Raw genomic sequence first — 27,273 nt, 5'->3', positions numbered from 1 at the left:
TTTGGCCCTGCTACTGCTCTGGCTTTATCGCCACCTCGCTCCTCCCATCCACTCTGCTCTAGTCTTGCAGACCCTCTCACTCTTTCTCGGGTGCATGAGGCATGCGCACCTCCAGGGGTTTACTTTTGTCTATTCCTTTGGTGACCATGTTCTTATCCTTGGAGTTGCTAGTTCACTTTTCTTACATTGTTTCAGTCTCTGACCAAAACTTACCACAGACTTCATCGAAGCCAGCACTAACCGCAGCAGCTAGAAAAGTACCCACCCTGAGAGGGGAGAGCACTTCTTACAGAGAATACCAGCCAGTAAATGCAGAAAATCACCATTATGTAACCATCAGAGTAATGACTAAATCATAAGGACTATCATTGGGCACTAAAACCATTGAGTGAAAGTGAATCAGGGGTTGGCATATTTTCACAGATTATCAATCACAAGAAGGAAAATGGTATGTTTACAGTGGAGAGTCTTGGTGGAACCCTTCTTTAAAAAGTGGTCAGTGGGGACTTCCCTCATGGTCTAGCAGTTAAGAATTCGCCTTCCAGTGGAGGGGACACAGGTTCGATCCCTGGATGGGGAACTAAGATCCCACATGCTGCAGGGCAACTAGCTTGAATACTATAACAAGAGAAGCCTGCTAGCCATAATGAAAAAAACCCAGCACAGCCAAAAACATTAAAAATTAAAAAAAATATTTTTTAAAAGTGATCATTGGTTTGAGTGGGTTTTCTACCAAATGTATAACCTGAATCAAATCATGATGAAGCTTCAGAAAAAGCAAAATTGAGGACGTTCTACGAAATAATTATGATCAAATGGTAGAGAATTGAGTAAGATGAAGACGGATATAACAATGAGCCTTGTTGACTATCCTGAGGTCTTAGGGTTTTAAGCTGTTCTTCCGTGAATATACTGGAAAGCAATTAATGGGTTAATAGATTTTGAGGTGAGAGTAGTATCCCTGTACAGAGGTAAGGAATAGAAACCACGTGCAATAATCCAGGTAGTGGTGATGACTTGGAACAGAATGGTAACAATGGAAGTGGTGAGAAGTGGTTTGATTTTGTGTCTGTGTGTATTCTTTTCAAATATTTATAGAAACAGAGAGGACAGGATAACAAATAATGATTACCTGTCACCCAGCTGCTACAATGATCACCTCATGGCTGATCTTGTTTCATTACACTCCTATCATTTTATTTTTATGCAAACATAAGAGGTATTACTTCATTCTGGATATGCGTAAGACTTTGCTGATGGATTAGCTGTGAGATGTAAAGGAAAAGGAGAACCAAGGATGTGTTCAAAGTTTGCATGAAGGACAGAGGTACCATTTACTGAGATGGGGGTGACTGCAGGGGGCGAAATCTTGCAGGGGAAATGATCAGGGGATTACTTCTGCTTATGTATAGTTTGAAATGCCTACTTGACAATTCAGAAGATATTGAATATACAAGTCTGGATACCAGGGAGAGACTGAGCCTATAGACATAAATTCAGGAGTTGTATGATGATAGAGTGTCTAAAACCAAAAGAATAAAGCTTCAGCCTCTGGTAACCACAGAGTAGCTTGCATCAGACTAACTCTTTTGCTGACAATAATTATAAACTCTGGGGGCATGGGAGAGTGACCTACAACAGACAGATACTAGAGGAGATTCAGCCCTTGAGAGAAGGGAACCATGGTGCGTGAGAACCACATTTATATAGGTTATTTTCCTGAGGGTACTCCCTGGCCCATGCATCATATAGTGAATAGAACTAAAGCAGAAATTAGTGGTCATACTGGGCTGAAGTTTCTAGAGAAGCTGGCAATTGAGGTGGAAAGAAGTCACAGAGCAGGGAGTCCCATAATCTGTGTACGAGCTCTTCTCAAACCCCTGCCTGACTCCTTAGGTAAGCATGCAGGGGTCAAAACTCCAAGCTGCCCAGAGGAAAACGATGACTGGAAAACTGATAGAAATCAGCAGAGGCTGCAGCTTCCCACTGAATGTACAGGGGCTTGATCTCAGGGTTCCCTTTGAAATTTCAGAAATCCCGGACTCCAGTAGTTAAGATATACCCCAAGACTAAGGGACTCACTCTACGATTAAGGGCAAAACTGAAGGAGATTCACCATAACAGATCGTAAAATTCAGCCCTCTCAGGATAAAGATGATCTAAGAGTTATTTAACAGTTAGAACAGCACACAATACTCTTCAGAGGAAGATAACAGAATCTAGGGTCTCTACAAACAATCACCTGTGATAGCCTATATATAGTTTGAAATTACAAAAAATTCAAATAAACAAGAAGATGTAGCCCATAGTCAAAGAGAAATCAGTCAACAGAAGCAGACACAGATAACAGATATGTTGCCATCAGCAGACAGGAACTCTAAAATAAACTTGATAAGTCTTTTGAAAAGTCAATAGGAATAATGAATTAACTGGTAAAGAGATAAGAAATTTCGGGAGAAGTATGGAAACACAAAAGAATTACATTGTAACCAGAGAACTGGATTGTACGATATAAGCAATAAAATATTCAGAGGATTGGTTACAACAAATGACTTGAAGACAAGCCATCATCTAAATAAAAACACCCAGAAGAAAAGATACTGGGGGAAAAAAAGGACGGAGCCTCAGTGACTTGTATAAAAAAGTGTGGGCTGCATGTAATTGGAATTCTAGAAGGAAAAGAGAAAGAATGGAACAGAAAAAATATTTATTTGAAGAAATATTAGCCAAAATGTTCCAAGTTTCTTCAAAAACAGCAACTCACAGATCTAGGAATATCAGTGAATCCTAAGCCAGATGGATACAAAGAAAACCAATACTAATTACACATAGTTTAACAGTTAAAACAACATATCAAAGATAAAGAAAAAAGCATTAAAAACAGCAAGAGGATAAAGACATGTTACATATAGGGGCAAAACGGTGAGAATGATGGCTGACTCATCAGAAAAATAAAAGTTAAAAGACAATGAATACACCTTTGAAGTGTTGAAAGATAAAAGATGTGTCAACATGGAATTCTATATCCTACAAAAATATATCTCAAAAACAAATGCAAGTAAAATAAAGACATTTTCAGAAAAACAAAAGCCTAGAGAATTTGTTTCTGCAGACCCATACCAGAAAAGATGTTCAAGGAAGCTCTTCAGGCTGAAGGGAAATGATAGCAGTAGACAAGGATGAAGAATATTGGAAGTGGTAAGTATAAGAGTGTCTTAGTCAGCTTGAGCTGCAATAACAAAATGCCATAGTAGGGGTGGTTTAAACAGCAGAAATTTATTTTGCACAGTTCCAGAGGCTGGAAACTCCAAGGTCAAGGTGCCAGCAGGGTTAGGATCTAGTGAGGGCTCTCTTCCTGGCTTGCAGATGGCCACCTTCTTGTCCTGTCCTCAACAGGCAGAGTGAAAGAGGGCTCTGGTCTCTTCATCATCTTGTAAGGCACTAATCCCATCATGATGGCTCCACCTCTATGACCTAATCACCTTCCAAAGGCCCTGCCTCCAGATACCATCACACTGAGGGTTTCAACATATGAATTTGGGGAGAACACATACATTCAATCCATAGCAGTGAGTTAATACGAAGTCATGGGACGAGAGCTTCAAGGAAGTGGTTATGAAGAGACAGCAGTACTTCTAAGTACTCCTATATCAACAGATTAGAAAAGTGAGGAGGAGCCAACAGCCAGATGGAGGGTGAACAGCCAGAGGAAGAAAGAAAATCAAGTGAGAGCGGTTCTTGGAGGAAGGGTCAGACCATTGCGCACTGCTGATGCTGAGAGATCAAGTTGAACAAGGACCAAGAAGTCATCCCCAGGTTTGCATCCTGGAGGTCAGTGGTGACGGTGACAGGAGCTGATGGATGAAGTGGTGGGGGTGAAAGCCTAATCAGGGTGAGTTGAAGAGAAGTTTAACAACAGAAAAAATACAGGGGTAGGTGTTAGGAGACCGCCAGCGCACTATGGCAGACTCCTTTCTAGGTAAAACGCACGTAGCATGCTTGGCTCATAGCAGTGGCCTGCACTGCCTGGTGCTTCCATCTTTCTCCAGGGAAGACTGGCACTGACCCGGTCCCTGTAATAGCATGGGCAAGGGCTGAGGAGGCTGTTCATAGGTGTGCAAGGAAAAGTACCAGAGTTCTATCATAACCTTTCCCCATCTGCAAGCTTCTTACCCCGGGACCCAGAGTGCTGGGTGGCCATAGGTTTTGCGGTGCACAGCCAGCTTGGTGGCGTGTTCTGAGGCACTGTCCCACCACATCAGATGAGAAGCTAGGGGAGAGGCCCAGGAAGCGTATTGGAAGGGGCAGCTCCCTGACCCCATGCTGCCGCAGAAGGACGGCTGGCAGCAATCTCCTGCTGGGGCTCGTGCACTCTTGCTCCCTGCCAATTGGCCTGAATGGCAGTGATTCATCTAGGATATCCTTGGCTGAAAAGAACAGAAACTCAATTGAAACTAGACTAAATAGTGAAGAAGCTCAATGTCTCACAAAATAGACGCCTAAAATAGCCCTGTGTTGCAAGGGAGTAAGTGACTTCCTGCCACTGTACTCTGCTCTCTCCCCCATTAATTCATTCACACATTCATTCATTTGACAAATAACAATATTTATTGGGTGCCTGCTTCATGCCAGGCACTGCTCTAGGGGCTGGAGCTACACCAATGAACAAAACAAATAAAATTCACTTCTCTTTGGTATTTACATTCTACTTTGGGGAGAGAGACAGAAAAAGGGCCATGATGACAAATAATATGAAAATCAATCAAGCTGGACAGGGGAATATAAAGTGTCTGAAATTGGGAGGATCCTATTTTGTATAGAAGGTAAGGGAAGACCTCCCTAATAAAGTCACATTTAAGCAGAGACTTAAATGTGGGTGTGAGCAAGCAACCCACATGTGAGCAAGCCATACGGGTCTCTGGAAGAAGTACATTCCAGGAGGAGGGAAGGGCCAGTACAAAGTGATGTGGAAGCTGCTTGGTGAGTCTGGGGACATAGGCACGGTGTGAGGTGACACCACGGAGGTAGCTGCAATGGGCCGGATCACATAGGTCTTCATAGGCTGTGGTGAGCACACCAGATTTTACTCTGCAATGGACGCCTTTGGAGGATTTTGAGGAGAGGAGTGCCTTGATTTAACTTAAAGAATCACTCTATCCTGAAGAAGGGCAAGGCCAGGGGCAGAGAACCCAGTTAAAGGGCTCTTGCAGTAATAGTCCAGGAGAGAGAGGTTGGTTGTTTTGAATCAGGGTGGTAGCAGAAGGGATGAGAAAATTTCAGATTCTGTGTGTATTTTGAAGGCAGGGCAAACAGTTTGCTGATGAGTTGGATGTGGAGTCAAGACATCCTGGAGGTTTCTGACTTGAATGACTTGAATAATGGAGTTGCCAATAACTAGGATGGGAGACCAGGGGTCAGGAGTAGTAGGTTTGGGGGTTAAAATCAAGAGTTTAGTTTTGAACATCTTTCACCTGTCCAAGTGGAACTGTTGATTTGGCCGCTGGATGTACAAATCTGAAATTTAGTGGTGATGACTGGGCAAAGATATAAGTGGAGGAGATATTGGCAAAGGTGATGCTCAATGCTTGTGCCTGATGAGCCCACTGAGGAAGTGGGTGTGGGCAGTAAGGGAGTATGAGGATTAATGCTTGGATTCTCCAAGGTTTAAGGGTCGGAAAGATGAGTTAAAGACACCCACAGCAAACCTCCTAGTAAGGAGATTCAACTCATCTTAAACTTCCGGTTAGGGGTAAAGAACCCGCCTGCCAATGCAGGAGACGTAAGAGACGTGGGTTTGATCCCTGGGTCGGGAAGATCCCCTGGAGGAGGGCATGACAACCCACTCCAGTATTCTTGCCTGGAGAATCCCAGGGGCAGAGGAGTCTGGTGGAGTACAGTCCATAAGGTTGCAAAGAGTCAGACACGACTGAAGCAACTTAGCACAGCACAGCACAAGATTAACAGGAAATGACCAGCGAAGTAGGAGGAGAACAAAGGAAAAGTGTTGTCTGTGAGACAATTTCAGGGAGCATGGAATGAAAATGATGGTGTCACCTGCTGCTGGCGATCAGAGCCACATCGACTTGCAGTGAAGCTGCTCTCTGTCGGCCCTGAGACCTGGGGTTGTTGTTGTTGCCGCATAACTTATGCTGAGGGCAAGAGGAGAAGGGGGTGACAGAGGATGAGATGGTTGGATGGCATTACTGACTCAGTGGACATGAATTTGAGCAAGCTCTGGGAGATGGTGAAGGACAGGGAAGCCGGGCGTGCTGCAGTTCGTGGGATCACCAAGAGTCAGACATGACTTAGCAACCGATCAACAAACGACCTTTGCTGACTGATACAGCTTGCTTTTCTCCAACTGTATTATCTCACCCAGTGCAGGTCCAGGGAGGACAGACTCTTGGGGTTTTGCTAGGGAGGCCTGAGAGAGGGAAGGCAGGACGTTGAGGGTGTGCTTAATGAAGCCTGAGCTGGATGATGAGGGAGATAAGGGAGATGCTAGATTCACCCCAAGGCTCCTCCCTGATGTTTGTGAGAGTGGCCAGAGCCAGTCGGGACGAAGCGCTCCTCCTCGCATCCCCGAGGAGGAGGTGCCCCGTGTCCAGGTGCAGCTCTGGCAGCAGTGGGGGCCCTGAGCTTCCTCTCCGCGAGGGCTCATTTTCATTTTTCATTCCAGCAGAGCCTCTGCCACAGCTATTCTAGGTACCGACTTTCGTTTTGTCCTTTTCAGGTTGAAGCTGACAGGAGGGAGAGAGCGAGCGAATGAGAACACAGGTTCCTTTCCCATTTTGCCCTTTGGGAAGGGAGGACTTCTGCTTCCTGCGGATTCTCCGCGTGCGTGGGTGAGGAAGGTCCTGTGTGGTCTGCCCACAGCCTCCAGGTCCTGACAATCACTGCCTGTCCATTCCAGACAGGAGCAGGGTCCAAACCATACAGTTTGGAGGCCGGGCAGGCTGCAGCCTGGTCCTTCGACTCTAAGCCCACCTCTCCCCATAGTTTACCGCGAGGGACTAGAAGGGTCCCCATTCCCACAACTTCCTTCCCCTTCTCAGAGAAGCCAGATAGGCCCCAGCCCGTGCCCTGCTCAGAGGGGCAGCAGCAGTTATATCTCCCAGCTTACCCATCCCACCTCCAGCCCAAAACACTGGACAAGAGCCCACAAGCTCTTTGCTCCTTGGCCTCTGCTCAGGCTTGGGCTCTTGAAGGGAGCTCCAGGATGAAGGGCAGGAGTGTCCAGACAGGCCTTGTTTCCCAAGCCTGCAGGGTGCACACTGTGACTGGTTCAAGCCGCTCCCCTCACCACACACTTCATCTATGGGACTCTGGCCTCTTTCCAGCCCACAGGGGCGCTATGGGCCTAACTGGCACCCCCACGCCCTCAACAAAGAGCCCACTGAAGGCAGGGCTGTGGGGATGCCCCCTCAGCCAGAGGTTGTCAAGGGGAGGGCGAGACAGATGTGACTGTGTTTCACAGAGGGAGTTCACATTCAGGGTCACATGGCTCACAGCACAAAGTACACTGTCATGTCTTGGATATCCCTCACTCCCAGGGGGAGGGTTACTGTGCATTCAGTGTGGTATCAGCTAAGCTTTCTGGCCTCCCTGGGACACCTGCTTGGCCAACTGGTAAACCTCGCCGAAGGCTCCAGAGTGGGCTCGCTCAGGGAGTGCTGAGGCTGGGGGAGGCAGGGCCCTGAACGCAGGCTGCTGAGGACAGAAAACCAGGAGACTTGGGAGGGTGGGGTTGGGGGAGTGCCATGGCCAGGTTTCTGTAGGATTTCCCAAACTTTCTTATTTTATAGGAGGCAAGTGTGTTATTTGCTCAAGGACCAAAATTTTATCTCAGGGCCCTTTGAACAAGCCTTGGGCTCTTGGGTGAATCACTCGTCCCTGCCTTAGTTTCCCCACAGAGCACAGTGACTCTGAGAGGCCAGGGCTCTGGCCTGCTCACAGGGGCCCTGTTCTGTCACAGGGGAGGAGCCAGCATGGGCTATCTGTCTGAAAGGGGAGGGTCAGTGGTGGGAGCTGGTAACAGAGCCAGACCAGAGAGGCCCTGACTCACCGCCCTGGGGCTCTGGGATAGTAGGACAAGCCAGTCTCAGTTTTCCCAGCTGTAAAATGGGTGTTAGGCTATTTGCTTCTAAGGGGAGGGCCTGAAGGGCTGTAATTATGCAGGGGTATAAAACCCTGGGTGCCTGAAGATGGGGCAGCCTGAGGAAGCTGGCAGGATGGCCAAGGGTTTTAACTGGCTGGGGAATTAGGAATTCCTTTTTAGAAGAAAGAACTGTGGGGAGGGTGAAATGGTGACCCAGGGAGAAAGTGGCGCCCTTGGGAAGGCATCTCAGCGCACAGCAAAGCCCTCTCTCACAAGGCAATCAAGTTGTTGCTTCTGTTCATACCAAAAGGGCCTTTTTAAAATACAATTAGGCTCTGTTTTATTATGTGTGACAGACGAGGCCATTAACCATTCCGACTATTAAATCAGACTTCATTAAAAAAAATGGAAGTAACTGTAAATTGCCTTGGGTCACGATCGTTTAGAGCCGAGATACTGCAAAGAAAAACATTAGGGAGCTCACTACCATGATGAAGTTAATCAATTTGACATCCCTGGTGGGGCCACACACCCGGGAAGAGCTAGCTGCACGCTCCCCTCTCCCAGGGGTGGGCTCCCTGGTTGTGGGGGGTGGTGGTGGTGTCTCCAGCTCCTCCCCTCCCCAGAGCAGAGCCAGGAAGGCACAAAAATACCCTGAAAGTTTGGTGGTTGTGGTGGTGGTGGGGGAATGGGAATTTCTTTTCCCAGAGAGGTTTTGCTAGTTTTCATTTCTGAAAAATTATCTAAATATATCAAATGTGATACCAAGTCATACATAATACATTTTTCATGTTTTTGCACCAAAAAGTGACTTTGGAGCTATAAGGAGCAATGCTGTGTAAGTATGATGTGTCTCCCCCAGCCCCGAGCGAGGTGGGTGGCATCTCTGGACGTGCTAATTTTCGGACTTCGTCTCCCTCCTCAAGGCCTGGCGTGGGCTTGTTGGTGGGTCACCAGGGGGCCCTGTGTGGGTGTACCTTGCCCTCCTTCCCTGAGTGCAGGTGGAAGGAAGGGCAGAGAGGGAGATGGAGCCAAGGGGGGCCTTTGAAGGGCAGAAGCAGGAGGAGCCCAGCCCTGCATCCCTTCTCGCTCAGGCCCTGCTGGTCCCAGCGAGACTGAAACCCCAAGCCTCCTCTGAGGGTGGGGAGGGTCAGTCATGGGGAGGGGGCCAGGGTTGTGGAGGGTCAGGGTGGAGCTAAGAAGGTCCGGAGCAGGGTGAGGGCCGAGTTGTGTCTAGGGCGAGTCCCCGGCCTTGGGCTGGCACCAGACGAGGAGAGCAGGCAGGGAACGCTCAAGGCCGCCCGGGCAGGGCTGGGGCTGTCAGGAGACGTGGCCTTGTCCACGCAGGCGTTTCCTGGCTGGATAATTAGTCTCAGTCCATGCTGACTGTTTGGGGTGAATATGCTGGTGATCACGGGGAGGCAGAGGTGGGAGGAGTGGGCATGTCAGCCATGGGGAGCTGGCCTGGCGTCCTGCCCTGCTCTCTTCCCCCTTCCAGCCACCCTACCATCTGGTGTGGGCTCCAGAGCCCTGTACTGGGCTTACCTCCTCCATGAAACCCTCCAGGCCCCACCTGGGCTGCACTTGGGGACCCCCTGCCCCCTCCCCAGAACTTGCCTCCCTGCTGGCACCAACTGAAAACTGCGAAATCAAGTGCTTCCTGACCAACAAGCCTCCTTCCATCTCTCCCCACCCCAGCACACCCGTCTCTTTCTTGTCCTCTGCTTAATCACTCTGGATCATTCCCAACAGCTCAGGGATGAGGCCGTGACCCCTTTTTGGCCTCAAGGGCCTTCAGCTGTATTCCCGCCTGCCCCCAGCCTCGCCTTCTTCCAACCTCCTTAGTCCTGTAGGTACCACTTCTTTTGCTTGGCTGTCTGGTCCTCTCTTTTCCACCCCAGGCAAATCCTCCTGTAAGTCCCAGCCCTAGGACACCTCCAGCTGGAAGCCCTCTCACATGTGCCATGGTTGGTGAGTCACAGCAGTGTCCGTCTCTCTGCTCTTTCTTCTCACAACATTTACTTTTCAGTGTCAGTGAGAAGCCCTGTATAGGAGCTGAGAACTCGAAAGAGAGCAGGACAAGGTCTCTGCCTCGATGAAGCTGACACTCTGGGCAAGACCATCAATACATGAGAGACCAGGAGGAGTAAGTGCCATGATAAGGCCGGGTCAGGGGACAGGGAGTGATGGCGTGTAATGGGGGAAGACCTCCGGGACAGAGGAATGTGAGCAGAGACCCGAAGGAAGTGAGGGAGCAGGTGTCCCGGCAGAGGGGCCGGAGGCCAGGAACCCAAGGTGCGCATGTATCCCCACAGCACAGCTCTGTGGCCTGTTTTGCATCACGTTGCAGTTACTCAAGGCGGAGACCATCTCTTTGCTCTCTGAATCCACCCAGGAGCCCAACTCTGTATCAGACACAAGAGGGCCATTGGCACATGCCTGTAGGATGGCAGGTGAATGAATGCATGGACCAAGGGATTGAAGAGTGAATTTCTGGACCTGTGCTGGACACTGTAGAGAGTCAGTCCCTGGGTGCCCCAGTAAAAGCAGAGCCTTTAGTTTCAGCCAAGTGCCCTGCATCCCAAGAACTCCATCCCTGGACACCCCTCTCTCCAGCCGGAAGCTGACCACCTGGGAGCTTCGAGGGAGCCTGGTCTGCCAGCACGGTCATTCTCCATTCCTAACTGTGCCAACACTGAGAAGCAAAAGTGTGTGTTTAGGTAACATTCTGAGCATCAGGGGTTGAAGCTCTGTGGCTCTAGCAATAAGAGAGCATGGGTTTGAATATCTTCATTGTTTCTGTGTTTGATTCATTCTCTTTTTTTGTTGTTGTTATTTGCTGCAAAGATGGCATTTCATACAGACGAGAATCAGGCCTCAGACTCTTCTTTTGGTAAGAAGTTCAAAATGATGGTCCTTAAAAATGTTAGCCTTGCGCAGGCAAAATCTAGACGATTCTCTCCATAGCATCTTAATCACACCTGGCCGTGTGGTGGCTGACGGTCCACAATCCCAGGCTTGTCGCAGCAGACCCTTTGTCCAGCCGTGGCCGGGAAGCTGGCTCCTGGGTGTGGCTGAACCCGTGCCCCGCTCTCTCGCTGTCCTTCCTGCACGCCATTCACCATACACCCCGGGACCCTGGATAGCAGCACCGTTGCCAACCGTGGTGATTTCAGTGGTGTTTTTCCTTCCTGGAGACCAGGACCTGTTTGACGTCCGTCCGTAGAGTTTCTCCCATGCGCTCCTGGACTGTTTCCTCCCAGGCCGCTCCCTGCGGAGGAGTGAGTCACTAGAACTTGTCTGCAGAGGGGCTGGGGGCAGGGGGCTGGCTTCTAGGGGCTGTGGGTCCCCTCATTGTTTTCTTTGGCTCTTTGCTCATGGCTCAGTGAAAGCCAAGTTCTGTTCTGGCCTGGTGCCGTCTAAGCAGAGGCCGAGCTTGGCAGGCCTCTGGTTTTCTCTGGCATCAGAGGTGCTTTCCACAGTTTTCTGCCCTGAAAGAGCCGCCCTCTTTGGAGAAGATATCCTGCTCATACACCGACCACCAGGAGAGGGCGCCCAAGGAGTCGCCGGGTATCCTGTCTGCCGGTGCTAGAACTCCCAGCCCCTCATCACTCGGACCCCAGCCCTGCGAGCCAGAGATGACAGCCTTCAGCTGAAACCCTGCCTTTCACAAGCTGAGTAGTCTTTGCAAATCACATCTCCTGCAGGGTCCCCAGCTTCTTTGTCTGTTAAATGGGGATGAAAAAGAAAAAAATTTTAAACCGCTGCTCCGTCTCGCCTGACAGTCAGCGAGGGGATGAGAAACCTTTAAATGGAGAGGTAGTGAAAAATATTTAAGTCAACATTAATTTTTTAAGCAACAAAGAGAAATCAGGAGAGAAGTGTTAGTAATTAACCAAAAAAATATCAGCCACTTTTTTTTTCTTCTGCCATACTATATACTCAGTTGATGGAAAAAGAGAACACAGTAAACATGTTTACTTGTGGAATCAAGAGAAAGCAAACCAGTGAACTATTGAATCAAGCCTGTCATCATTGGTCCTTGACCCTTCCATGTCTTCCCTATGGCACAAAGGCATCTTCACGCAGAAACACTGGCCACTCCTGGGTCCTTGCTTCGAGTCCTGACCCTGCCTCTTATTCAGAGGTGGCCTGCAGCTCTGAGGGAGATGGTTCCCCTCTCTTCAGTGTCTCAGGGACTTCCAACTTGAGCGCAGGGTTGCCTTACTTCATGGTTTCCTCATCTGTTGCCCTCCTGAACATCCAAGCACAGTCAGGACAGCAGAATTAGAACAGGTGTTTGCAAGGTGGCGACAGGGAGGTGGCAGTCTTTAACGAGCTCACCCTCCCGTTCTCCAGGACTGTTTCAAGCTGGCTTCAGTCTCAACTTTCCTATGTGACCCCCTACCTGAGCATCTGATGGCCAAGCATCCTGCCCCAAGAAGAGAGCAGAACAGCCATAGATGGGCACTGGCCTCCAAGCCTTCCAGCCTCATCTACACGATCTTCCCCACCTCCTGTGATGGTGGATGGTGGCTCTCCTGAAACCTCACTCCAGTAGTTCACAGCCCTGTTCTTGCATCTCTTTCTCTCGGATTTAAATGCTTTGGCTCTTTGTGAAAGAAAACCTTGCCTCAACTCCTTGCCCTTCTGCTCTCATTCACAGTTGAGCTTGTCAAGAGACACGTCTGCACACCCTTCGGCTCCCTCAGCTCACTCCGGGCGGGTTTCTGACCCTGACCCTGAACATGCTCTCTTGGCACTGCCTTGTGGAGCTCTCCCAGGACCTGTGTGTTGGCAAATCTATGGGACAAAATTAAACATCCATCAGCCTTGGGATCAGCTACCTACTCCAGCATTCTGGCCTGGAGAATTCCATGGACCGAGGAGCCTGGCGGGCTATAGTCCACGGGGTCACAAAGGGTCAGACATGACTGAGTGACTTTGGTTCATTTCAGCCTCGCCCTCTGAGTCCCTTTTTCATGTTCGTTTGCATTATGTTTGTCACAGAACGATCAGGGCAGTTCCCGGGCTGTACAATATGACCTTGTGGTTTATGAGGGCAGTTGTCTCTTGATCTTACCTTTTCTCTTGCTCACATCCTCCCCAAAAGGCTTCTGTAGAGAAGAGGGCACCTGCCGTCCTGGACTGGCCTTGTGACAGTCATGCAGTAGGTCACCAACCGGGGTGCTGTGCTGGACTCCAGTTGTTTAGTAGACGGATAGGGTAAAACAGGCCACTTCTCCCGTTACTCTCTCCCTTCACCCTTCACAAGGCCCTCCAGGCTATTCAGGTAACAGTGAATTTCTTACCCAGGAGTTAGGAGAGCTTCTAGAGTTAACGAGCACCAGGCCTGAGATCTAAGCTCTGGCTACTCTGCACTTCCCCTTGAAGCTCACTAGGGGAGACACCCAAAGACTCATGCCCATAAAATAAAGCCATGAAAAGATGCTGCATCTCACTGCTAGTAAAAGAAAATTCAAATTAAAATCTCAGGGAGACACCATTTCATTTTGCTTGGCAAAAAATTTAAAGGTTGATGATACCAAGTGTAGGCAACTATGTGGAGAGTTCAAAGTTCTACAGGTGGGAGGGTACATCTGTAGAACCACTTTGGAGGGAAGTCTAGTGACTGTCTGAAGACTTGAAGATGCTCCTCCCCCATGACTCAGGCATCCTACTTCTAAGATTATGCTTCAGAAGAGCGTGAGAGCCTCGTTGGTACAAGAATCTTCTTACAAGGTCATTCCTAACATTAAAAAAAATGCAAAGCAACCAGAAAATTAACGTTTAAAATTGTGGCCTATTTTTATAGAAGTTAAAATGAATGAACTGCAGCCACAGGGATCAACACGATACAAGCAAAGGCAAATGGTGGAGTGGAAAGAAGTGAGTAAGGAATGTCCAGTATGATTTCACTGGGAAAAAGTTTTAGGACCTGCAAATCAGTACTGTAAGATATGTATGGATGCACACATGGGTATTAAGAGTATAAAATACTCCTGGGAATGATAACACAACCTTATGATGGTGGTTTCTTCTGAAGAAAGGGGAACAATGTGCAGGAAACTTCAACTCATCTCTGGTTTTATTTCTTAAAAGTAAAACATCTGAAGCAAAAATGGCTTAGTGTTAAATTTGATAAAGCCAAATAGTATGTACATTTTAATACTCTACCCTTGTCTGTATGCTTGATATGTTTTCCAATAGGTTCAATCAATTAATGAAAAAAACTACTTAGGCCTCCCCAAGGGAAGGGGACATGAAGGCTCCCTCTCACTCCAGATGGTCTAGCCTTTGCATCCACCACTGGCCTCCCTTCTTCAAGACACTTAGGTGAAAAACTCTAAAGCACAATGTGGAAAATTCTACTCGCCCCCTGGGCCAAGCTTGTCTCCAGAGTCAATACCACATCGTGCATCTGAGCCTTTGGTCTGGGTAGTGGTCCAGCTTCAGTCTGACATGAGGAATTATGGTGTTTCAGAGCCAGACCGGCTGGGTCTGAATGCTGTTTCTGCCACTTACCTGAGGGGCCTTGGATGAATTACTCCAATTCTTTGTGCCATAGGATGGAGGGAGCACGGGTGGAGGAGAGGGTGGCCCAGGCAGCTGGCAAGGTGAACAGGGGCAGCTCCGCAGGGCTGGTGACCCTCGTCTTGTGTGGAAATCTGCTGCTTCCTACAGAGTGATCAGTGCTTATTTACACACAGCAATAGGAAATGGCAACATTCTGTCCACTCACCCCAAACCACGTAGGGCATTGAGTTATTTTAGCCTCAGTTCTTTCAGTTTCAGTTCTAACATGAGTGGGATGGAGGATAGGCAGTCCCACTTAGAGCAAATTTGCAGCAGACCCTTGGATGGAGCAGAAAAGAAACCAAAGTTTCCTCAGTCACAGACCAACCGAGAGGCCCTGCCTCTGTGAAAATGCTTGCCTGGGTTTGCCTTTTTATACCAAGCCTTTATGGAAACATGGCCACCACCTGTCTGCCGAGTTGTCCAGAGTAGCCAGGAAGCGCTCGGACTTCCAGGTTTCTGCTTATCAGAGTTACAGCCACATCTCAGTGGCCCCCACAGCCCGAAGGGACCACACAGACTTCTCCATCCTGTTGGCCTTATCTGCCTCTAGGTACTTTCACATGCGAGGCCTTCTGTGACCCTTACAGTCGGTGCTGAGATGGGGGGCTGTGGACGGTTCTGGGTTGGGTCGGGTCCTCCCCTGATTCATATGTTGAAGTCCTACTTCCCGGCACCACAGAACATGACCTCCTTTGGAAATGGGGTCATTACAGATGTAATGAATTAGGTTGAGGTCACTAGGGTGGACTCCTCATACAAATGACTGATGCTCTTACAAAAAAAAGAAACTGGAGACAGATTCACACACACACACACAACACCAAGAATGCTATGTGAAGATGAAGGCAGAGGTCAGAGTGATGCATTTACAAGGGGAGAAACATCAAAATTTGCCAGCAAACCGCCAGAAGCTAGGGGAGAGGCAAGGAACAGAAACTGTCTCACAGCCGTTAAAATGAACCGACTCAGTTGATCCCTTGACCTTGGACGTTCAGCCTCCAGAACAAACAGAGAATACATTTCTGTTGTTTAAATCCCCATCTGTGGTTACTTTGTCTTGGCAGTCCTAGCAAACCACTACAGGGACAAATCTTCCCACTTATGATTGAGGCACCGAGGACCCCCGAGAGCCAGCTCAAGTTTGCACGGCTACTAAGAAAACTGGGCTAACACTTGGTTTATCAGGTGGTGTTGCAGGCTGGTTTGACACTTTATCTGAGGACTCAGTGACTTCATCAGGCCCTGGGAATAAAAACATATCACAATTTATTCTCCTATTAGGCATGACAGGTTACAACTACTTTCTGGGTGGTCTGTTCCTGAGTTAGATCTGGATAGTGTTTGGGGAAAACAATGCTTTCTCTTATCACTGGCACAAGATCATCAAAGAAGCCATCTAAGAAGCCAGGTGAATGTCCTGGGACCCGTCACAGACTGCAGCCTTCAGACACACTGTCAGCCTGCTGGGTAATCACAACGAGTCTGGCACGTTTGGCTGCTTTGTTTATGGCACCCGTGGCATTCTGGCACAGGCTTGGCTTTCTGATCCAGGCGTCCCTGCTACTTTGTACACTTGGGTGTGGATGATTCACCTTTCTTTGGGAGCAACCCCTCTCTTCCCTGTGACTCTGCTAAGCTGGTTCCCACACTGTGCTCTGAGACTGTTGGCTGGAGTTTGGGGATTGAGCAATTGGGAGGGTATAGAAGTGGGCAGGACAGTGGTCATGAGTCAGGAGGTGTGCGACATGGCTCACCATCCATAACTGGGTGGCTTTGGCTGAGCCATTTCCCCTCCTGGGCTCAGTTTTCCCACCAGTAAGTTGAAGAGATTGACTGTGAAGTTTAGCTCTTTCCAACCTGGTAGGAGCCTGGAGACCAGCAAAGATGCCAAGAGTGGGGTTGGCTTACCAGTTCTTTCCTGGTGTTTTTCAACCTCCCACCTAAAGCGATGGGTTTTTCTGCAGCCTGAGCCTGTGTGGGAGGCAAATGTCAAGCATCTGGAAGCTTAGCTTGGTCTTATCATTTTGCCCATGCTCACTAGGCCCTCTGACCAGCAGATATGGGTCTTAGGTACAAAATACAAGAAACGTGATTTAATTATTAATTTGTACAACTTAATTGTCACGGAACTATTAAAACAAAAGTCTGTTGGGTTGATGCTTTTTAAAAAATGTCTTTGATTTTGGAAATGTGGAGACTTATAGGGCCAGGGGGTCTTCAGATGGCCTTCTGCTCTAAAACCCTATGATCGCAACCCTGCCTGGAGTGGTGGTCCTGGTCTCAGTGGTCCAGGTGGATGGTAACCCCAGCATCTGTGACTCATCTCTGAGGCTGTCAATGGCAGTGCCCATAACTTCCCTCCTTTCCCTGGTCAGGTCACATCTTTCCTCTTCAGACTATAATTAATTTGGCAAAACTAATACAATTATGTAAAATTTAAAAATAAAATAAAATTAAAAAAAAAAAAAAGGTCATTTGATATAAGAGGATTTCCATCTCCAACTTGCTAGTGGTTGCCAACACCATCCTTGGCAAGTTTTGTCTCTGTCTTCATGTTGAGAAGGCCTTTTGTGTATGTCTTTGTGTTGGATGTGGTGTAACTTTCCTATAATGTGTGAAACTTCTCAAGTTTCAGGGCAGAGTTATCAGAGCCCACAACTCAGTTTGGGGCCATGGATTCTTCCAGCCCACGGCCAGGAACTCTGCCTCTGGCTCTGCAATGTCACTTTCAGTGATGAAATGTTTCTGGGCGTGAATCAGGGATGGCAGCACAGCCAGAGAGGGGCAGCCAGAAAGCACCTCAGGTCTGATGACTCCCTGAGCAGTGCTCATCTCACAGCCCACTTAGCACAGGGAGCCCTGTAAGATGGGCTCAGAGCCAGGGCAGCTTTAAGGTGCCTAATAACAAAATGTAACCTTAGTAGGGGGAGAGAAGTACTTTCCTTAGCTCAGAAGATGGGCAAAGGAGCAGCAGGGTCAAGGTCAACCTCAGAAGCAAGTGGAGAGGTCAGCTGAAGGCCTGGGCTGGAATCACTTTGGTGATTCTCCTAAGACGAGTCCTGGAAGAAAATAGGTGGGGCATGGAGAATCGTAAAATCACAGACATTGCTACTCTCTATCCATTTCCCCCTTTTCCTCTAATAATAGAATTCCCATTCCTTTTTTTGAAGTTAGATACTTGGCTGCCCCAAAATAAAAACTACATTTTCCTGTCTCCCAGTCTATGTAAATAAGTTCTAGCCAATGAGATGCAAGCGAAAGTGGAGACGTATTCTCAAAGAGAAGAGGTATTCCCTTTTCCTTCTTGTTCCCTGGAGAGCAGAAGTGATGGCTGGTGTTGCAACAGCAATCTTGGTCCTTGAAGTGGTCGTGTAGGCTGCCCTGATGGGACTACAAGCTGGCGCGTGCCTCTTCTCAGTGCTGTTGGGTGCCATACTGGCCAGTCCTCCTGCCTGTGGGCTTTTGTGTGAGACACCAATAGTTTCTACTTTGTTTAAGTTTCTGAGGGGTCTCTGTCACTGAATTCCAAAATGACAAAGAAGACTTCAGTTTTTTTGGTAATTCTGCTTACCTTTAGGTGCTGGTCTGCCATGGACAGGTCTCCAACATTCGTTAAATCTTCCTTGTTTTAGCAAAGAGAGAACACAACCCATTCAGGCTCAGGCCCTTGGCAAGCGCCAGTATCTAACTGTAATCTATCGAGATTGTTTTGTTTCTATGGTATTTATTTTTAGGTTACCATTTACTTAAGGTAAATGATACTGCTTTTCCATTTACAATAGTGACATGAGGTCACTTTCCTTTTTGAATAATTTACTTAAGCAAAAACAATTGAGTCAATTTAAAAGATATTAAGTGACTAAGAGCACAGGTTATGTCAGCCATGGCAGAAATTGGGGAACTGGCTGGAGGAAGACTAAAGCTTGGAAAACAAGGGTATAGATTTTGCTGCTTCAGAAAGAATTATATAAACATTTCTTCCTCCAATATTTTATGGTTCTTATTTGGATGATTCACAGTATCCCTGTAATGGAGTTTCCTAATTCCTCAAGGCAATAATTTAGTAAACACTCCCACAGACCAAGCATAGTAGTTAAGGCGTCTGAGGGCTGAAGCCAAACTCCTTGAGTTCACATCTTGGTTCCTGCAATTACTAGCTGTGTGACCTTGGGCAAATTACTATCCTGCTTTGTGCTCAACATCTCACCTGTAAAATGGAGTTGATGATGTTGATGATGCTGTTTGGAGGATTAAATGGCACACTGTATGTAAAATCCTGAGCTGAGTATCTGGCCTCCATTAAGAGGCAATAAATGGCACTGTTATTATTATTGGTATGTCTGACTTGAACACATCAAGAAGTCAGTGTTGAAAGCTTTACATTACGGCCTGGGAGTTGAATAACTCTGTCCTGATGCTCAAGAAGTCATACGTTTTAAAGGGAAGGTTTATCTCAATTTTTCTACTAACACTCCTTTTCTGTTCTAGGATCCAATTCAAGACACCACATTGCATTAATCTTCACATTTACCTTAGTTACCTCCAATCTGTGATAGACTCCTACTCTCTCCTTGTCTTTCATGACCTTGACACTGTGTAGGAGTGCTGGTCTGATATTTTGCAGAATTTCCTGCAATTTGGATTAGTCTAAAGCTTTCTCAGGATTAGATCCTAGGGAGGCCTGGGGCTTCCCTGGTGGCTCAGTGGTAAAAAATCTGCCTGCCAATGTAGGCGATACAAGTTCGATCCCTGGGTTGGGGAGATCCCTTGGAGAAGGAAATGGCATCCCACTCCAGTATTCTTACCTGGGAAATTCCATGGACAGAGGAGCCTGGTGGGCTACAGTCAATGGGGTTGCAAAAGAGTCAGGCGTGACAGCAACTAAATAACAACTTGGAGAGGACTACCACCGAGGTGACATGTCCTCACTGCATCATTTCAGAGGGTACGTGGTGCCAATGTGTCTCATTACTGGTGATGCTGACTTTGAGCAATTTGTTCTAGGGCTACCTGAAGGTTTCTCCACTATACTGTTAGTCTTTTTTCTCATTTTAAACTGTTTGTTAACTGAGAGTCTACATCCAGCCCATACTCAGAGAGAGAAAAATTAAAGTCCTCTTCCTGGCAGGAGAAGTGTTTAAGAATTTGTGAACGTATTCCACTACAGAAATTAATAAATATTTGAAGAAGATATTTTGAAGGCACACCCTGTGTTTTCTTAAGCCTTCACCCGTTTTTTTCAGCATTCGTTGCTGAATCTTGCCTGCAACCGTTGTTACTGAAATGTCTCACTGTGGTTTTCCGTTTTCTTCTTTTGTTCTACACTGATTAGTTGGAATTCTTAGGAGGGAGAAATTGTCTCATCCTCCACCCATTTATTTAGTTAGCAATTGATTTATAGTACTATGGGACAAAGCATATTTATTTTGTTAGTTGGGATATAATTCAAAACTAATGTATTAGGGGCCCTTCCAGGGTCTTGTGTCTTTTGGGAAGCCCCCATAATTTTTTTTTTTTTTTTGAGCACTTCCTTACTTCACAAGATGCTTAGAAGTTCATCTTTCATTTCCTCTGCCTTAGCCCTGGAATGAACCGTTTCTCCAAGGGGTCCTGTTCCTTTCAAACCAAGATCTGGTCACGAGGTGCACTCATTGCTATGAGGATGTCATTGTTTCTAAGTCGGTGAATAGATTTGGGAATGTATGTATGTACACTAACTTTTGTGAACACATCTATTTCTCTCTCTTTCCCATCATCCTAATAAATGAGTTTCTACTGATGTCCAACACTAATTCAGTGTGACAGGAATCAACCTGTTCATTTTAGCCTTCCTCTCTTGCTTATTTGTAACTCCATTTTCCAATAATGAGAAATCTAACTCTCAGGACTAATATAAATAGAGATGACAGAAAAAAGTCAGTGAATGTAAAGGTATACCAATAGAAATGATCCAATCTGAAGAAGAAAGAGAGGGGGAAAAAAAGATTTTAAAATGTGAACAAAGTCTCCAGGACCTCTAGGGCAATATCAAAAATTCTCGTATAAATGTCTCAGAGGAAGAAGAAAGAAAGAATATTTCAAAAAAATATTTGAAGAAACAATGACTGAAAATTTTCTATATTTAGTAAAAGACATAAATTTGGAGATTTACCCTAGAGTAGCCCACGTAGGACAAAGGCAAAAAATATCACATCTAGGTTCGTTAGAGTTAAAACTGGACATAAAGAGAAATTTGAAAGCAGCCAGAGAACAACACGTGGCATACTGGACAGCAGTAATTTTAACATCCACCAAGTTTTTAAGAGAAAACATGGAGGCTAGAAAATAGTGGAAAAACCTCTTTAAAGCGTCAAGAGAAAGAACTGTCAGCTCAAAATTCTATATCCAGTAAATATATCCTGTAAAATAGAAGGCAAAGTAGATGTTCTTTTACATTGCCTACAGAGCTTCATTGGAAAAAAGACAAAGCAATTTCTTCAGGCTGAACAGAAGCTATACCAGAGGGAAACTTGAACTGCCTGGAAGGATTAAAGAACATTAGCAATGGTAAATATCTGGGTAATATATAAAACTGTTTTTTCTCTCCATTTCTTTGAAATACTTATGACTCTTTAAAAAGAAATTATAATATTGCTTACAGATTACAGGTATGTAGTTGTAATGCACATGGCAGTAACAGTGAAAAGTGCTGTGGGTGGAGTAGCATGAGGGATAAATGGAACAATACAACTGCAAATTTTCTACATTTTTATATGAAATGGTACAGTAATAACAGTGTGAAAAATCAAGGATGTATAGTGTAATCCCTAGTGTAACCTTTAAAAATGATGTAAATAGTTCTAGTCAAAAGGCCAAGATGTACATAAAATAATTCTAAAATATATTTTAAATAGTCTAAACTAGGAGGGAGAGGGGAAGAGAGGAACAGAAAACCAAGAAACAGATAACAAATAATAGAATGGTAGATCTAATTCCAATCTTATCATTAATTTAATTAAATGTTAATGGACTAAGCACTCACAATAGTAATTCTCATTATCATTAATGTCATTATGACTTAGACTGTAAAAGGATGGGACCATCCTTTGATTTGACTCATCTTTCAGATTATCATTCAACCCCTGAGCATCTAGGGTATGGCTGTGAATTATCTGCTCCTCTTAGGAGAAACATACTGACTGAAGCCATCCACCCAGGCAGGCATCATAGTAACCATTGCATGCGTTATTTTATGACAGGAGGTCTTAGTAAAGAACATGGACCTAACAAGCCATCAACAGCTGAAAGAACTTGGGAAAGGTCAAAAGGAGACACCACATGTCCTACCACCTCCCAGAATCCTTCTCGCTGGCATCCATCTTGGCTGAGCAGTGTGTGAGCCACCAGGAAGAACCCTGAGTCAGAATAACTGGCCAAAGACAACCCGGAAGGTAATCCCATCACCATGAAACCCAAGACTGCGAGCCACGTGGCAGAGCAGCTCTCCTGGGTTCCCTTACCCTCTAGCTCTCTGCCCAGGTGTCCCTTCCCAATAAAGTCTTGTGCTTTATTAACTCGAGTGTCTCCTTGGATAATTCATTTCCGAGTGTTAGATAAGAGTCCACTCTTGGGCCCTGGGAGAGGTCCCCCTTAATGCAACACTGCTTTTGGAAAAACCTTCCTTGTCTCCCCAACAGGCAGGAGACCCTGATGAGAACATCTCTATGCTCTTTCCATCTCTGCTGTGTTCCCAGGCCTGAGCTCACTTTGGAAGCTTTCAGTATGGTCTTAATCACACATGTGGTGGCCCAGAAGCAGCCCCTGGGACAGGGTACTGCTGCTGCTGCTAAGTCACTTCAGTCGTGTCTGACTCTGTGGGACCCCATAGACGGCAGCCCACCAGGCTCCCCCGTCCCTGGGATTCTCCAGGCAAGAACACTGGAGTGGGTTGCCATTTCCCTCTCCAATGCATGAAAGTGAAAAGTGAAAGTGAAGTCGCTCAGTCGTGTCTGACTCTTTGCGACCCCATGGACTGCAGCCTTCCAGGCTCCTCCGTCCATGGGATTTTCCAGGCAAGAGTACTGGAGTGGGGTGCCATTGCCTTCTCCAGGGAGAAGGTACAGTGATCACTGAATCCATCCTGATAAATACCCCCATTTCTCTTAACAGAAATCTCTCATCTGAGATTAATTTTTAAGCAGTTTTTTTTTTTTTAAAGGTAATTTACATGCACACTATGTGTGCAGATACCATGCAAAAAGGTTTGCAATGAAAAGTCTACCTCCCTCCGATCCTGGTCCCTGAATCCGTGAGCACGCAGCTTTTATGCGTTCAGCCTGAAGCTCCTCTTGCAGGACTGGAGGGGGTTGTGGGTGCTGACAGAGACACCAGCAGTGGGAGCAGTTGGATTTTACATTCTTCTCTGTTCAAGCAGATGTCTGCCTCATGTTCTTTTTTTAGCATTAAAAGCAACTTCCTGGAATCTATGTCCTCACCACGGGCAAGCAATAGTATTCCAGAAAGCTTGTTTTTATGGAGGAAAATCTAGCTAAGTTTGGAGGGCTGGTCCTGCCAGCTTTATAAAATACAGAATTTGAGGAAAATACAGATTAACAGGAAAAGTTCTTCAAAATTGAGAATTGAAGGGGTGGGAGAGGGGAAGTATACCTAGAAATAGTCTCTGCTGGTTAAATTTAGGAATTTGGAAAACACAAAAGCCATCAGTAAAACACTATTTGATATTCAAATGGTTTGAGATAGTTTCTCTTCAAAGGACAAGAAGTGGAGTGGAAAAGTGAAAAGGTTGTGGAATCTAAAAGAATTGGTTTCATCTTCCTTATACCATTAATAGCTTTGGCAACTCCCTGAACCTGTCTAAGCCTCAGTCTTGCCAAGTGATCCTGATACACGGCAAATATTCAATAAATACAGTTTTCCTACTCAGTTCTCCCCTCTCCCTGTGTTTTGGTGTTTTCTAATTACCTAACACTGTGTAACAAACCATCCCAAGGCCCAGTGGATTAAAATAACAAGACATTAATTTTGCTTAGTGTGAAAGCCTTTTCTGCTATGACTTGAATCTAATGAACAAAATACGGCAAGCATGATGGGAGGCTACTTGTGATGTTGCTTGCTCCATTTTCACTCTGTTGCCTTCTTGGCTTGCATGAAGTAAGCCACCACATGACGTGAAGCCCGCCTGTCCAGGAACTGAAGGCAATAATTCCATAGGCCTCAAGGAACCACGTCTTGCTAGCAACCCCCTGAACGAGCTTGGAGGTGTAGCCTCCCCAGTGGCACCTCTCGATGCCAGCTGTTGTCTTGATCACAGCCCTTGAAAGACTCTGACACAGAGAACTCAGCCAAGCCATGCCCAAACCCCTGATCTACAGATGCTGTGGAAAAATAGGTGTTTCAAGCCACAGAGTTATGGGGTAATTCGTTGTGCACTAATAGATCACTAATATCTCAAGAATCTGCAGTATGGGGAGGACTTAGAGATAGCTCATCCCTCTTCGACTTGTCAGCTGGTTGGGTGTGGACGCTGGGAACGGAAAGCATGTGAAGGCTCCTTCCTCCCTCCCTCCCACCCTCCTTGATGCTGGCTCTGGGTTGAGACTCTAGCTGGTTGTTGACTGAAACACATGCGTGGCCTTTCTGTGAGGCCTGGGCTTCCAAGAGTGAGAGAGAGAGAGGCGAAGACATCACATTTTCTAACCCAGCCTCAGAAATCAAACAGCATCACTTCCTCTGGATTCCATTCATTAGAAGAAAGACTCTAAAGTGAAGAAAAGGAGGGGAATTAGACTCTATCTTCTATAAGAAGATTGGCCAAGAATTTGGACAAGCCAGCAGGATCAGAACTATCGCCGTAGCGGTTTTTTGAAAATGCGATCTTCACACTTGTGGAACTCAGTCTTCCTGGTTTTTTCAGGTGTCCCCTCTGTCATGCTTTGCCTTACTCTCGTTGGTCCCCTTTAGAGGACGAGGTAACTGGCTAAGAGATTTCAGAAAAGCCTGTTTTCTGAACTGTTCCACTTCCCAGGTATTCAACGTGGCCAGAGGCTCTATATGACATAGGAAGCTCCCCGGACTTGGTCCCCTGCTTTGCTTTTTCTTTGAAGACACAACCATGTGATGTGCAAAGTATACTGGGGTCACTCATAATTGTGACAAGAGGACAACTGTGAAGCTGGTTGGCTCACTGGAAAGCCACCAGCCTGTGTCTTATTGACTCTCTGCATGCACAAACCTGCAAAAGCAGCGCTTCTGAGAATTTTCTGGAATTCTTGGGGAGTGAGAAATGAAGCAGGGGAGGGATAAGAGAGGGAGGAGAGACAGAAAAACAGAGAGAGAGCAAATCCAAGATAAGAGGCATAAATCCAGACAGTGGTATAAGAATACAGAAAGAGTAAAGGGATGGAAAACACGAGATGTAAGAAAGCAGTGGCCCAGGCCTACCCGGAATAAGGAAGTGAGGACTAATGCTGTTTTTTAAAAAAAGATTTATTGAGATATAATTTACATACCATACAATTCACTTGCTTAAATTGTGCAACTCAATGTTTTTTAGTATACTCACAGAGTTGTGCAACTATGACCATAGTCAATTTTAGGACATTTTCATTGCCTCCGAAAGAAAGCTTGTATCCACCGGCTGTCACTCTCCACCTCCCTCCAACCTCTCAGCCCACAGGTTGCCACCCATATACTTTCTATCTCAGACAGATTTGCCTGTTCTAGACATTTCATATAAATGAAATCATACAATATGTGGTTTTTTGTAATTGGCTTCTTTCACTGAGCGTAATGATTGCATGATTCATTCATGTCTGGAGCAAGTATCAATTCTTCATTCCTTTTAATGGCTGGATAATGTTTCATTGCCTTGATATACCTCATTTTACTTAACCATTCATCAGTTGATGCTCTTTTAGGCTGTTTGTATTTTTTGGCTATTACAAATATGCTGATATAAACTTTCACATACGGGTCTTTATGTGGTCATATGCTTTCATTTCTCTTGGATCTATATGAGTGGAATGGCTGGGTCATATGGTAAGTAACGCTGTGTTTAGCATTTTGAGAAGCTGATAAATTGTTTCCCAGAGCAGCTGCACCATTTTACATTCCAACTAGCAATGTATGAAGGCTCCAATTTCTTCACATCTTTGCCACATCCTCTGTCGTTACGATTCTAGCCATACTTGTGGGCGTGAAGTGGTATTTCATTTTGGCTTTTATTTGCATCTTCCTGATGGTTGGTGATGCTGAGCATCTTTTCATGTTCTTATTGGCTATTATAAATCTTTGAAGAAATGTCTAGTCACATTCCTTGCTCACTTTTTATTTGGGTTATTTATCTTTTAATTGTTGAGTTGTAAGAGTTCTCTATATATTCTGGACACAACTGCCTTATCATATATGCGATTTACAAATATTCTTTCCTATTCTGTGAGTGCTTTTTCCATTCTTTCAATGGTATTGTTTGCATCACAAAGTTAGTGATTTGATGAAGTCTATTTAATCAATATTTTCTTTTGTTACTTGTGCTTTTGGTGTCATAGCTAAGAAAGTTTCGTTCAGCCCAAGACCCCAAGGCCATGAAGATTTACTCCTGTGTTTTTTGTCTTTAAGCATTTTATTATTTTTGCTCTTACATTTAAGTCTTTGATCCATTTTGAGTGAATTTTTGTGTATGTGTAAAGAAGGGATTTAACTTTATTCTTTTGCTTGTGGTAATCCATAGCACTATTTTCTTTTAAATGATAAACCTTATAGATCAACTTTTAATATACTGTTTTCCTGGACTAAGCAAGAGACAGTAGGACCCACTTTCCCTGAAGTTCAACCCTATTTTAAACATGAGATTTCTATGACCACTGCCACGTCTTCACTCTCTACATGTGTGTAATGTGAACTTAGAAATGTGGGTACATTTCTAAGATAAATGTGTAGAAGGGTCTTAGTTATTCCATTTGTTTTTTAAAAAAGGATTGCGCTAGGATAGTGATTCTCAACCCTGGCTGCTCGTTAGAAATAAAAACCTTTTAGGAGCTTTTCAAGGGCTTCCCATGTGGTGCAGTGGTAAAGAATCTGCCTGCCAATGCAGGAGATGCAAGAAATGCAAATTTGATTGCTGGGTTGGGAAGATTCCCTAGAGAAGGAAATAGCAACCCATTCCAGTATTCTTGCCTGGGAAATTCCATGGACAGAGGAGCCTGGAGGGCTATAGTCCGTGCGGTCACAAGGTGTCGGACATGACTGAGCACGCACGCATGCAGGAACTTTTCAAAGTCCCCATGACAAAGTCCTGTGCTCAGCTACCGTGATTTGCTTGGTCTGGAAAAACAAGTGTTTTTCCGATATTCAGTTGTACAGCCAGGACCGCAACTCCTGCCCTAGAACTGCTCTTCAGAACTATTGTTCTGTGGGTTTTGGCAGTTCTGAATAGCATAAGCCTGACAGAATATCATTCTCTTAACCCATGCGAGTTCTGTCACCTGCTACGCACACTGGGGAACACTCCACGAATAGTGGATGTCTCTCTGGGGTTTGGCAGGGCAGGTATCTGCCCACCTTTTCCAACGTGGTAGTGTTTCCGCCTGGTCCCTAAT

The 27,273-nt window shown here is 46.0% G+C and overlaps 1 long non-coding RNA gene across 2 annotated transcripts in view; it reads left to right on the top strand.

Annotated features, from left to right (window-relative positions):
• Positions 1-3,533: 3,533 nt before the first annotated feature.
• The window catches only part of LOC129635831 (uncharacterized), a 30,164-nt gene continuing 6,424 nt past the window's right edge, over positions 3,534-27,273 (top strand). Inside the window, exons 1-5 of one of the 2 annotated variants that reach the window (XR_008706481.1) lie at positions 3,534-3,892; positions 10,494-10,818; positions 10,946-11,917; positions 21,122-21,223; positions 21,916-22,107. This is a non-coding gene — a long non-coding RNA (uncharacterized LOC129635831). Of the gene's footprint in view, positions 3,893-10,493; positions 10,819-10,945; positions 11,918-21,121; positions 21,224-21,915; positions 22,355-27,273 lie in introns of those variants that run through there. The other variant, XR_008706480.1, reaches the window with a different exon arrangement.

The sequence above is a fragment of the Bubalus kerabau genome, chromosome 21, assembly GCF_029407905.1.
Source record: "Bubalus kerabau isolate K-KA32 ecotype Philippines breed swamp buffalo chromosome 21, PCC_UOA_SB_1v2, whole genome shotgun sequence".
Lineage (NCBI taxonomy): Eukaryota > Metazoa > Chordata > Mammalia > Artiodactyla > Bovidae > Bubalus > Bubalus kerabau.
The sequence above is the reverse complement of the archived record's forward strand: the minus strand, read 5'-3'. Positions and strand labels throughout refer to the sequence as shown.